The following is a 13003-nucleotide window of genomic DNA, read 5'->3' as shown; positions in this document are numbered from 1 at the left end:
TGAATAGTGTTGTTCCATTACAATCAACCCCATCTGAAGCCTGCATCGCCTTGTGGAAAGACCAGCTCGCCAGTCTCAAACAACCCCCAACGATGGAAATTCCACCGGATGAAAGCCTTCCCCCAGGAACTAATTCCAGTTGGGCAACCTGGAAGTGCCTTAACAGACTTAGGACTGGTGTAGGTCGTTCAAAGGTGTCACTAAGCAAATGGGGATATACAATCACCCACACTAAGACCCCAGATCTCTGGTGCACTGAGTGGCGTCAATGGTAAATGCGTCAGATACGGGTTGTAAATCAAACAGTACAGCAAAGTGACCTGTGACCCTGTGCCGAGTATGGCTTTAGCATAAGTACCCTCTATCCGTACCAATACACTGGAGCTTGGCCCCACTAAGCCTTCAGGAATAGGGTCTTCCACTTTCAAGGGTTCCTTGATATATTGCTGGGAATGTGTTCCCCCCGACCCCCGAGACACCAGGCCATTCCCTCACTGAGTCTCCTCTAAGTTTCCTGACATCTCTCTTGGCTTCGGTACCCAGGTGCTCACTCTCTGAGGCTTACTCTCCTGTCGTTCACATTCCCGCCTGAAGTGCCCCTCTTCACCAAAGTTATAACAGACAATACCGGCTGCTCCCTTTCTTGTGGAACCCCAGCAACCTGCAGCCCTCTGCATAGTCCATCCCCTTAGGGGATCTGCCTCTCTATCAGTTCCATCATATGGGGGGGGGGGGCCATGCCCACTGATAACAACCGGAACATCTCACTTCTCAACTCTGCCATGATCTCCTTTACCACTCCCTGGGTTGGACTGTCCATGGTCACTTCAACACAAGGGGCTACTACCAAGGACTGTACCCTGATGACAGAGTCCTCCCATACCTCCGACGTATTCTCCTCTTCCTGTACTTTTCTGATCAGCTCAACAAACGAGGGAGGGGGGCACGTCATATGAGACAGTCGGAGACCCGAAGGAATTAGGTCCTGGGACTGGATGCCCTTTCCTATTTGGTCCATTCTTAACTGATCCACCTCAGCCACCAGAATGGCCTCTCTGCACCGCAAGCAATTTAGCTGCCTCTCTAGCCAAAAGGTATAGGGAGAAAGCTTCTCCCCCTTCTCCTGACGCATGTTCTGAAACCCCGTCATGAGCTCGATTGGGCTTCTTGTCACACCAAGTGCATCTTCCAGTGCTTGCATGTAAGCCACAGCAGTGGCTTTACGGCTCTCACAACGTTAACAGCCTGGCCCCTCAAGCTCACAACCAACCTCTGTCTCTTTATGTCATCAGAGCACTGCCACTCATCTAACAACTGAGAAGTCTGCTCCACCCAAGTCTCATACTCTTCTTCCCCCTTGGAGATAGGCTTTATTCCGGAGAATATTCTTAGCTTCCGGTAAATAGGACCCTCTGCCTTTACACTGGGCCATTTATTGGCCAGAGAGTCATGGCTGATAATAACTCAGAACTTCCACTCTTCACTGGGGGACGGGGACAAATCAGACGTTCCAAATCTGACCACTCCTTCCCCTGACTCCTCAGAAACAAGGGAACCCTGTCTTTGAAGTCTCTGCCCCCAGCTACGGGAGACTCGACTTGCAATTCGGCCCACTCTGTTACACTCTGCTTCTCCCAGAAAGTATGGACAGCTCACGGCCCCCCTCACCTGAGGCCCCAATAGTATCAGCTAGTTCCACTGCCATTATGTCAGTGCTAGTCTGAACTAAAACAAGGACTGTGCCCACCATTTTATCAAACCTCCACCCCACAGTCATAACTTTGCAAACAACTGTAACAGTAGTTAAAAGTCGAATTAACAATTCAAACGGAGTATGAGTATCTATCCCACTCAACACGCATGCTTTCGTTACCGGTAACCCTGTGGATGAACACCACCGCTCCACCCCAGCAGCATCCATACTAGCACAGAGTTAAGCACACAACACACTGGTTCAACGCTCAAGGCAATCACACAGCATCCAATGAAATCAATCCCAGAACGATACCCCCACAATTGTAACCCTCAGGTTCGGCTGGTGGCGTTAGTCTAGGGAAGACAGTCTCTGACCCCGCCAAACGTGTGAAATCTGAGGTGCAAAACCTCCTGTTTGTGTGGAAGCCAGGTGATCTGTTCCCCCGTTACAAATTAGTATCATAAAATAACGGGCAGTACACCACATGCAATTAAATGGTTTAGCTTTATCATTCTTAATTTGACTAAAGGGTTAGTAAAGAAAGACAAAAGGAAAAGGGCCCATTTTAATGAAGCAGTCCAATGTGCACAAGTTGAAGCTCATGGTTTCCCTTCCACAGGTCCTCCATCGATTTCCCCGGGCTTCGTTGACCCCAGGTCCACTCCATCTAGCTGTCTACGACCTCTCCTTTCTGGCGTCTTCTCTCTTCATCTCTTGCCGAACAAAAGACCCAGATCACCTAGTTCTCAGGCACATAACAAGAAAAAAAACACTACCTTCATTGGACTGCACGCATTCCAAAGCCCCTGTTATCTCTAGCCATAACCCAAACACTGCTGCTACAGAAAAACCATTACATTAGCAGTGAAACCTTTCCCAGGGTGTTACAAGTGTATATACATTAGACTAGCTTATATACTTAGATTGATTGTATGTACATGAAGTGACACTAGGTGCAGGAGTAGCTGTCCAGGTGATTCTGACAGGAAATGATAAGGTGACAAAGTGACTTTTAGCAAGAAGAACTCTTCTAAGTAGCAGCAGGACATATGAAAACACAATAGGATGGTTAATAGGTGGAGGTGTTGCTCAGCCTGACGGCTTGGGGGATGTACAGTGGCGTGCAAAAGTTTGGGCACTGCTGGTCAAAACTTCTGTTACTGTGAATAGTTAAGTGAGTAGAAGATGAACTGATTTCCAAAAGTCATAGAGTTAAAGATGAAATATTCTTTTCAACATTTTAAGCAAGATTAGTGTATTATTTTTGTTTTGTACAATTTTAGAGTGGAAAAAAAGGAAAGGAGCACCATGCAAAGGTTTGTGCACCCCGAGATATTTGAGCTCTCAGAAAACTTTTACCAAGGTCTCAGACCTTAATTAGCTTGTTAGGGCTATGGCTTGTTTACAATCATCATTAGGAAAGGCCAGGTGATGCAAATTTCAAAGCTTTATAAATATCCTGACTCCTCAAACCTTGTCCCAACAATGAGCCGCCATGGGCTCCTCTAAGCAGCTGCCTAACACTCTGAAAATTAAAATAAATGATGCCCACAAAGCAGGAGAAGGCTATAAGAAGATAGCAAAACGTTTTCAGGTAGCTGTTTCTTCAGTTCGTAATGTAATTAAGAAATGGCAGTTAACAGGAATGGTGGAGGTCAAGTTGAGGTCTGGAAGACCAAGAAAACTTTCTGAGAGAACTGCTCGTAGGATTGCAAGGAAGGCAAATCAAAACCCCCGTTTATCTGCAAAAGACCTTCAGGAAGATTTAGCAGACTCTGGAATGGTGGTGCACTATTCTGCTGTGCAGCGACACCTGCAAATATATGACCTTCATGGAAGAGTCATCAGAAGAAAACCTTTCCTGCATCCTCACCACAAAATTCAGCATCAGAAGTTTGCAAAGGAACATCTAAACAAGCCTGATGCATTTTGGAAACAAGTCCTGTGGACTGATGAATTTAAAATAGAACTTCTTGGCCGCAATGAGCAAAGGTATTTTTGGAGAAAAAAAGGGTGCAGACTTTCATGAAAAGAACACCTCTCCAACTGTTTAGCACAGGGGTGGATCGATCATGCTTTGGGCTTGTGTTGCAGCCAGTGACACGGGGAACATTTCACTGGTAGAGGGAAGAATGAATTCAATTAAATACCATCAAATTCTGGAAGCAAACATCACACCGTCTGTAAAAAAGCTGAAGATGAAAAGAGGATGGCTTCTACAACAGGATGATGATCCTAACCACACCTCAAAATCTACAATGGACTACCTCAAAAGGCGTAAGCTGAAGCTTTTGCCATGGCCCTCACAGTCCCCTGACCTAAACACCATCGAGAATCTGTGGATAGACCTCAAAAGAGCAGTGTATGCAAGACGGCCCAAGAATCTCACAGAATTAGAAGCCTTTTGCAAGGAAGAATGGGCGAAAGTCCCCCAAACAAGAATTGAAATCCTCTTAGCTGGCTACAGAAAGCGTTTACAAGCTGTGATACATGCCAAAGGGGGTGTTACTATGTACTGACCATGCAGGGTGCCCAGACTTTTGCTTTGGGCCCTTTTCCTTTTTTTTTATTTTCAAACTGTAAAAGATGGAAATAAAAATGTAATCTTGCTTAAAATAATAAAGAAATGTGTCATCTTTAACTTTATGCCTTTTGGAAATCAGTTCATCTTTTATTTGCTTAGCTATTCACAGTAACAGAAATTTTGACGGGTTGCCCAAACTTTTGCATGCCACTTTATCTGTTTTTGAGTCTAGCGGATGCTGTGTGGCATCCACACATTCCCTGATGGGAGTGGACAAACCGTCCATAAGAAGGGTGGGTGGGATCCTTTGTGATGCTGCTGACCTTTTTCTGGCACTTCCTGGTTGGTGCCAGTGATGACTTAACTACCTGTTGCAGAGCCTTCCTGTCCGCTGCAGCACAGTTTCCATACCACGTAGTATTGCAGCATGTTAGGATGCTCTCAACTGCACATCTATAGAAGGACATGAGTATTGATGTGCACAGACCAGCTCTCTTCAGCCTCCTCAGAAAGCACTTTGGTTTTACCAATAGCAGATAAGAGCTTCTTGAATCATTCAGTAGTTCAACAGTTCCATTTAATTTCAGAGAAACGTATGCAATATACATGCTGAAATTCTTGTCCTAAGCAGACATCCACGAAAACAGAAGAGTATCCGAGAGAATGAATGACAGGGAAAACATTCAAATCCTAAAGCCCCCCTGCTCCCTCCCTCCCATGCACTAACAGCAGCAAAACAATGACCCTCCCCTACCCCCACCCACTTCCCAAAAAAAAAAGCATCAACACCCTCCACCCACCAAACAAGTAATAGCAAAGCCCCCAAGACAGACCATGGTCTATAGTACAACAAAAACTAACCATTCACCTGACAATCCGACATACCACAGGCTCTCTCTCTCCTCCTCCTAATAAAGGGAAAGAGGTGTCCCCCTTTCACAGCGAGAGGGAGACATAACAAAATAACTCGCTGATTTGTGATGATAAAGTCTGTCATGTCATGAATCTTTCCATGAATTTGTAATATTCTCACCCTGTGGGATCTTCCCTCATTGGAAAGATACAGTGGGTGATATGAGATTTTATAGGAAGGGGGATGTAGTGTTTGGTTGGGAAAGTTAAATCAGCAGAAAAAATTGCAGCTCAGAAATGTGCTGCAAATTACCAATACTTGAATTTAACCTTTTGCATGTCAGGAGTGTAAGGGGTTTCTTCTTTTATGTTACTGCGTAGGCTAGTCAAAATGGCTTCTTTGTTATGTTATAATTAAAATGGTTTCTCTATAATGTTAACTGCTGCGACAGTAGTTCTTTTGTAGCAGCTTGTTTGGGTTATATTATTGGTAGGGGGAGAATGAACCAATGGGTGTCCACGTTATTCTTTTTGTGGGTGATATTCTGTCTCATATGGCTGGGAACTGGGTGGTTGGGGGGGGGCTTTTCAGGAGGAGACGGGGAGAAGAAGGATGTGCTGGAAGCGCTCTGGTCGACGACCGTGGTTGGTCCCAAGCGGCGAGTCGGAGGGGATCGCAGGGTGAAGAGAAAACCCCATTATTTGAGCTTCAACTTGTGTGCACGAAGAAGTTGAACTTTGATAAGTCTGGCGCCTTTTTCTTTCTCTTTTATATTGTATCTCTATTAATCTAATAGTCTCAGTAAGATTTATAAAGTGTAATCTGTAAAGTGTACATTGTGCACTGTCTGATAATTGATGTGTGAGGGTGTACCAGGTGGCATTACACAGCACCGACGCAAACCGTGAGACAGGGTTTGGCGGGCGGACGGGGTTTCCCCTGGATAAACACGAGCCAATAGAGCTGAGCACTGCAGTAGTAATTGGAAAATCATGCTGGTGACATCTTGTTGATAAATAAAGAATTGTAATCACTCATCAGTAAGTTTAATGACACCTTTGAAAATGAGCCCAATGCACTTAGCTTTTCCCAACTGTCTAAAATTCAGCAGTGAAACCTCAGTATGTCTGAGGAACGGGCAGGGGAAGCTCGCGATAAATTCTTCAGCTTCCAACTTCTCCCTTGTGGAAACTTGAGTTTTGTTGGTTCTTTGTAAACTTTGCAAATTTTTTTGCTAACCTTGTAACAGTATTCTGATATTCCATTAGTGTATCTAGCTGCTGTCAGGAAACACGCAAAGATTGTCTAGCTTTTGGAGAAATACGTGCATGTTTCCTTGATGTCAAGATAAATTTATAATCTTGTGCCCCAAGCTCATTTTATAAATTTTCCTAATAGATTTTGGTGGTTGCCTCAGCTTGTTTATGCCTTTGACAAGCCTAATGAGACTTGAAAATGGTACAACAATACTATGACAGTGGGAAGAAGAGCATCCTAGCCATCCAAGATCAGCAGGGTCCAGATTCAAGGTTTCAACACAAAGCATTAACAATTCCTTTCCTCCTATGGATTCTGCTTGGCCCACTATGTTCCTCCAGCAGATTGTTTGTTGCTCCCAATTAACCATCTGCAGTTTCTTGTCTGTCTGAGATGGACAGCATTCTGCTGCTACCTCACCTGCAACTATACAAGAGAGTAGATCTCATGAGTAGGCACAGCAGGATTTCCTTTACATCAGGATTGCAATGCAACTGCTAGCCCAAGCTCTCATCTAGGTCTCACTGATTTGCAGATGCAGAGGTTCATTGGAACTTGGAATTCATTTTTCTCGCTTGCATGGAACACTGTTGCATTAGGCCCAACAACAACTAGCTGACCTGGGGGCCCTCAACCACTTTCTGCTGACCATGAATGCCCCATGTCCCTGTCACTGGTCTTTGAACATGGAGCGGAGACTTAGACTTCAGTCTGACCTCAAATTCCACCATGTCCCTACCCTAAACCCTAACCTGACCCCTGAGAAAACAATTTAAAAAAAATTAAATCTGAGCTGTGACTCAACAGAGGTTGCAAGTCAGCACCAATTTTAGCCAGGAATCCGTTACCTCATGCTCAGTCAAATGCTGCCTTGATGTTAAGGGCAATTACTCTCACTTCATCTGTGGAATTACTTGAGCTTCACCACTTTGGTACGCAGGACAGAAGAACAGACCATTTGTTAAATGATTAAGTATTACCTAGTGTTCACATTCAAAAGGGGCCTATATGTCTGTGGACACAATTTGCTAATGGGCAACATGCAGGCACAGTAAGCAGTATCAAGGCAAACAGATTTTGGCATTTACTAAAAGAGAATTTGAGTACAGGAGTAATAAAAGTCTAACTGCTTTTGTAGAGGAACTTGAAACCATATCTAGAGCACGAACATAGAACAATACAGCACAGGAACAGGCTCTCTGGCACGTGATGTTGTGCCAAGCTACTTAAAAGCTAATGACACTTAGCTACACTAATCCCTTCCGCATGCACATCTCTTTCCATTAATGCGCAAAGACTTCTTAAATAACTTTCTTGTATTTGCCTCTACCCCACCCCTAGCAAAACAATCCAAGCATCTACCATACTTTGTGTAATAGAAAACCTGCTGACTACTACTACCAATTGAGCAATACTGAATCCATATCTCCAAGTTACCATGGATCCGAAGCATCTTAATCTTCTGGATGAGCCTACCATGAAGGAAATGTTGAATACATTACTAAAGTATACATAGACAACATTCACTGCTTGACCTTCATCGATCACCTGTGTCACTTCTTTCAAAATCGTAAGACATGACCTGCCTTGCTCAACAGAATGCTAGCTGTCACTTAGTAAGCCATTTCTTATGTTTATTTAAAACATTTAGTGATCAATTTCTGACTATCAGGAGAATCTGAGGATATATGGATGGCGCAAGAAAGTGGTGCTGAGGTAGATATCAGCTGTGATCTTGATGAATGGCAGCATAGTCTTAAAATATCAGCTGCTCCTGTGTCTACTGTTCCAACTTTACCACGACTTCACAGACTAAATGGAGAAACTGCTTAGATCTACTGTTCTGATGGATCTCTGCAGCTATAAGAGGTAATAGTCTACATTTGTGACAATAAAGGAAGCTGAGATCATTAGCTTCATCAATATGGATGGAAACGATTCCATTCTATGAACATGCAGCATCCATAGGAGATCATTTTCCACATTAGTGTAAAATACCATAATAAATCTGCTCAGACATAGGGCAGGCTACCAGATGTCAAGGACATCAAGTGAAAATTCAGCAATCTAATTATGAATGTCAACCTGAAGAGCAATGCTGATCTCGATGCTTATAATGTATATATCTAAGAACGGGAGCATTCAAACCTCAATGATTTGAGTTCATTATAATTTCCTGGAGAGCCAATGTCTATAAACCTTTTTTATACAGTTATTTGTCAAGTGTCCATCGGATGTGGATGCTCAGTGTCAGCAGTAAAGAGCTCCATCAGTGCACCATGATGGTGTGCCTACTGAAGATGTGTAACTGCAAAGCCTTGCGGACTGAAGATACTTATCTAACAAAAAGCTATAAGGCTCAATGTTTGGGCACTGTTTACAGTTTGAGGAGCAAGCACCTGCACCTACCAATCTTGAATATTTGGTTCAATTCAGCAATTTAAGACCCATCTGTTATAATGTATCAAAGACCCTGTATCAGCACCTAAAGACAACTTGATTTATCACTTGAATAAAGAATAAAATATGAGCACAATATTTGTTTGTGCTTATAACTTTGTAACTAGCCATTTACTTCAGCGAGTGAGCTGGCAGCAGCCGGAGAAAGTTATTTCCCTGTAAATTATTTACAGAAAATAAAAATTTAATAGGTCATAAGTTCAAGGAGGAAGATGTGATCCTAATAAATTGGAAATGTGTAACCAACCAAACAAAATCAATGTGAATGTGCAGAGCAGAAAAGTTTGAAGCATTACCTCTCAACATGGACTCTTCCCTAAAAATACATTTTGGGGGGATCTGCTCTCAGAGATAGACATCACAGACAGGAATAGGAACAGACAGTATAAAAACGTATATAATTGGGGGAGGGTGAATTAAGATGATATTATGCAAGTAGCATTCAAGCAGTCGACACATACGTGAAGAACAGAAGGATAACTGGAGTGAGAGTAGGACAGATCAGGGATATAACAGGAAACATATGCCTGGAATCAGAGGAGCTAGGGGAGGTCATTAATGAATACTTTGCTTCACTATTCACCAGTGAGAGAGACCTTGACAAATATGAGGTCAACATAGAACAGGCTGATATGCATGTCAACATTTAAAAAGAGGATGTGTGGTCACATGCTCTTTTTGAAAATCATTAGGATAGATAAGTACCCAAGGCCAGATGGGATAAGCAAGAGAAGAGATTGCTGCACCATTGGCAATGATCTTTGTGCCCTCAATGTTATTTCTTTATTCAAGAAAGGTAGTACGGATAACCCTGGGAATTATAGACCAGTAAATCTTACGTCAGTGGTGGGCAAAGTGTTTGAGTGAATTCTTAGAAACAGAATGTATGAGCATTTGGAGAGGAATAGTCTGATTTGGGATAGTTGGCATGACTTTGTGAGGGGCAATCATGCCTCAAAAGCCTGATTGAATTGTTTGAGGAAGTGACAAAACACAGTGATGTGCTGTAATTGGATTTTAATAATACATTTAAAATATACGTAGAAACATAGAAAACCTACAGCACAATACAGGCCGTTTGGCCCACAATGCTGTGCCGAATGTACTTACTTAGAAATTACCTAAGGTTACACATAGTCCTCTATTTTTCTAAGTATTCTCATAAGGCATGCTCCCCAATCCAGGTAACATCCTTGTAAATTTCCTCCGCACCCTTTCTATAGTTTCCACATCCTTCCTGTAGTGAGGTGACCAGAACTGAGCACAGTACTCCAAGTAAGGCCTGACCAGGGTCCTATATAGCTGTAACATTACCTCTCAGCTCTTAAACTCAATCCCACAGTTGATGATGGGCAATGCACAGAGTCTTCTTAACCAGAGTCAACCTGCGTAGCAGCTTTGAATATCCTCAGACCCCAGGATCCCTCTGATCCAAGAGTCTTACCATTAATACTATATTCTGCCATCGTATTTGACCTACCAGAATGAACCACCTCATACTCATCTGGGTTGAACTCCATCTGCCACTTCTCAGCCCAGTTTTGCCTCCTATCAATGTCCCGCTGTAACCTCTGATGGCACTCCACACTATCCACAACACCCCCAACCTTTCTGACAAGGTTCCCCTTGGTAGGCTCATTTAGAAAGTTAGGAGACGTGGGATCTAGGAAAACTTGGCTGTGTGGATTCAGAATTGGCTTGTCCACAGAAGGCAGGGGGTGATAGATGGAGTGAGTGTATTTTGCTGGGAAGTTAGTGACTCAGCAGGTCAAGCAGCATCCATGGCAATGAGCAGTTGATGTTTTGGGTGAAGACCCTTCTTCAGAACATATTGTATGCAGTTTTAGTTTTACCTAAGGAAGGATGTTGCTACTCGGGGGAGTGCAGTGAAGGTCCAACAGACCTGTGAAGAGATTGTTGCAAATGGATTAACTTTTCTAGAGTTTAGAACAATGAGTGGGGACCTCACTGAACCTTAAAATTCTTATGTTCTAGGTAGTAACACCTTGCCAGTATCTTTATTAGATATCTTATAATGATTAAATACAGAAATATGGTTAAGTCCAGGTCTACAGCCTTAGGATAGGAGGTAGCCCATTTAGAGGAAATAGCAAAGCAGAAATTTCTTAACCAAGAAATGAAAAATCTGTGGAATTTTCTGCCACAGAGGGTAGTTGATACCATATCATTAAATATATTCATTAAGGGGTGAGCTATGGTATGAATGGCTGGAAAAATCAAGTGATAGACAAAGAGAAAGCAGTAAACAGTACTGAATTTTAAAGAGAGATTAAGAGAGTTTAGCTTTATTTGTCACATGTACATCGAAACATTTGTTTGTACAGTGAAAAGTGTACTTTACATCAAATCAGCAAGGATTGTGCTAGGCTAAGTGTCGCCACAGTTCTGACACCAACATAGCTTGCCCATGATTTACTAACCCCCTCTGTGGGTCTTTGGACTGTGGGAAGAACTTGGAGTGCCCAGAGGATACCTATGCAGTCACGGGGATAATGCACAAATTCCATACAGATGGCGGTGGGAATTAGATTTCATCAATGAACAATGGCTGTGTAATAGCATTGATCAGCATTGATCCTGTTGAATGGCAGGGCAGGCATGAAGGCTCAAACGGATGACTTCTGCTCCTAATTACAATAATTATGAATAACTCTGTGGCTAAAGTATGCTTTACAAACAGATTGCTTTGCATTAAATGACAAAAACTTCTTCAGGCACACCACCTAAACCTGTGACTTCTACTGCCTAGGAAGAGATATGTAAATAAGTAGGAGCATCATCTACAAAATTTCCTACAAGTCATACATTGCCCTAAAATATTCCTTCATCGTTAACAAATAAGTTAACAGGCAGTACCTCATTAGATGGACTGCAATGATTTGAAGGTTGCCAGAGTGCCATTTTCTCAAAGGAGTTGGGGTGGACAGAATGGCAAAGCTCATGTTGCTTAAATGAGTATAAAATGTTATCAGTCTATGATTTCATAATATGCTATGTTCCTGGGAATAACATGACCTTTGAAAATTTATCTAGCCATGTCACGAAGAACTAGGGTTATTTGAGCTGTTTTAAAATGTGATGCTCATTCTGTGGTTGCACTTCTTAAGCCTGTTTGCACCAACCATTGTGATAGCAGTATCATAATCTACTTTTGGTACAAGTATGATGCATTCAGAAAAGAAATCTACATTTTGTGAGCTGTGAGGTTCCTAGCTAGTGTTCAGAACCTAGTTTCACTTGATTGGCCAAATTATTTAAACTACTTTACATTGGAGCTATTTTAATTTGGAATTCATGAAGCTAGTTTATTAATCATGTGAAGTTATTAAATTTAAATTGGATCAACAGCAGTCTAAATGTCAAATAATATTGAGACCAGTCTTACTTTATGATGCTTCATGACATTTCAGATTTCAAATCACAGCTTGATAATTTTCACTAGTCGAGGAGATATGAAGAGGAATGGTGAATCCATTTTGAGGACTTCCACATTATAAATTCAAGGAGAAAGGATTTATTTTAAGATTTGAGGTTCAATTTGCTTTTTCCCCAGACAGAGCTTACTGTAAAATAATGGACTTTGACAAAGAAGGTCAAAGTGCAGCGTATAAATCTAATAAGTTTTATTCCAAATTATTTCACAATTACATCTGACATCTGGTCACAGCCTCCAAGGTCTCAACTTTTACAAGGTATTGCTAAAGTGGTAGAATGGGTCAATAAATAGGAGATAAAATTTAGCACTGAGAAATGTAAAGGAATACATGTTCACAAAAAGAATGTAGAGAGATAAAATATGCCAAATAGCACAACTCTAGATGCTGTGAAGAAACAAAAGGAGGGTTTACATATGTCTATGATTTTTGAAAGTGGCGTGGCGTTGAGAAAGTGGTTAATAAAGCTTCATCAATAGAGTCCAAAATTAGAGGGTTAATTATGCACCCTTAGGAAACACTACTAGTGAGGTAACATAATTAATTCTGTTCACCACACTTTGGAAATGATGTGAAAGCTCAAGGGAATACGGAAAATACTTAATAGAATGGTTCCATAGATAACAAATTTCACCTTTAAGACTAAATTAAGGAAGTGAGGTAGTTGCTGTTGGAGTAAGGGGAGGATTGACAAGATATTTGATAGTAAGCCTTGACTTCGTTGGTGGACCTATTTGGTGAAATGCAAACTGGTAGGG

At 42.1% G+C, this 13003-nt stretch overlaps 1 protein-coding gene across 1 annotated transcript in view; it reads left to right on the top strand.

Moving 5' to 3' along the window:
* The window catches only part of dock3 (dedicator of cytokinesis 3), a 946041-nt gene that overhangs the window by 472745 nt on the left and 460293 nt on the right, over positions 1 to 13003 (top strand). The window lies entirely within an intron of this gene.

Source organism: Mobula birostris, chromosome 16, assembly GCF_030028105.1.
Source record: "Mobula birostris isolate sMobBir1 chromosome 16, sMobBir1.hap1, whole genome shotgun sequence".
Taxonomy (NCBI): domain Eukaryota; kingdom Metazoa; phylum Chordata; class Chondrichthyes; order Myliobatiformes; family Myliobatidae; genus Mobula; species Mobula birostris.
Note: the sequence above shows the minus strand (reverse complement) of the source record. Positions and strands in the feature narration are given on the sequence as shown.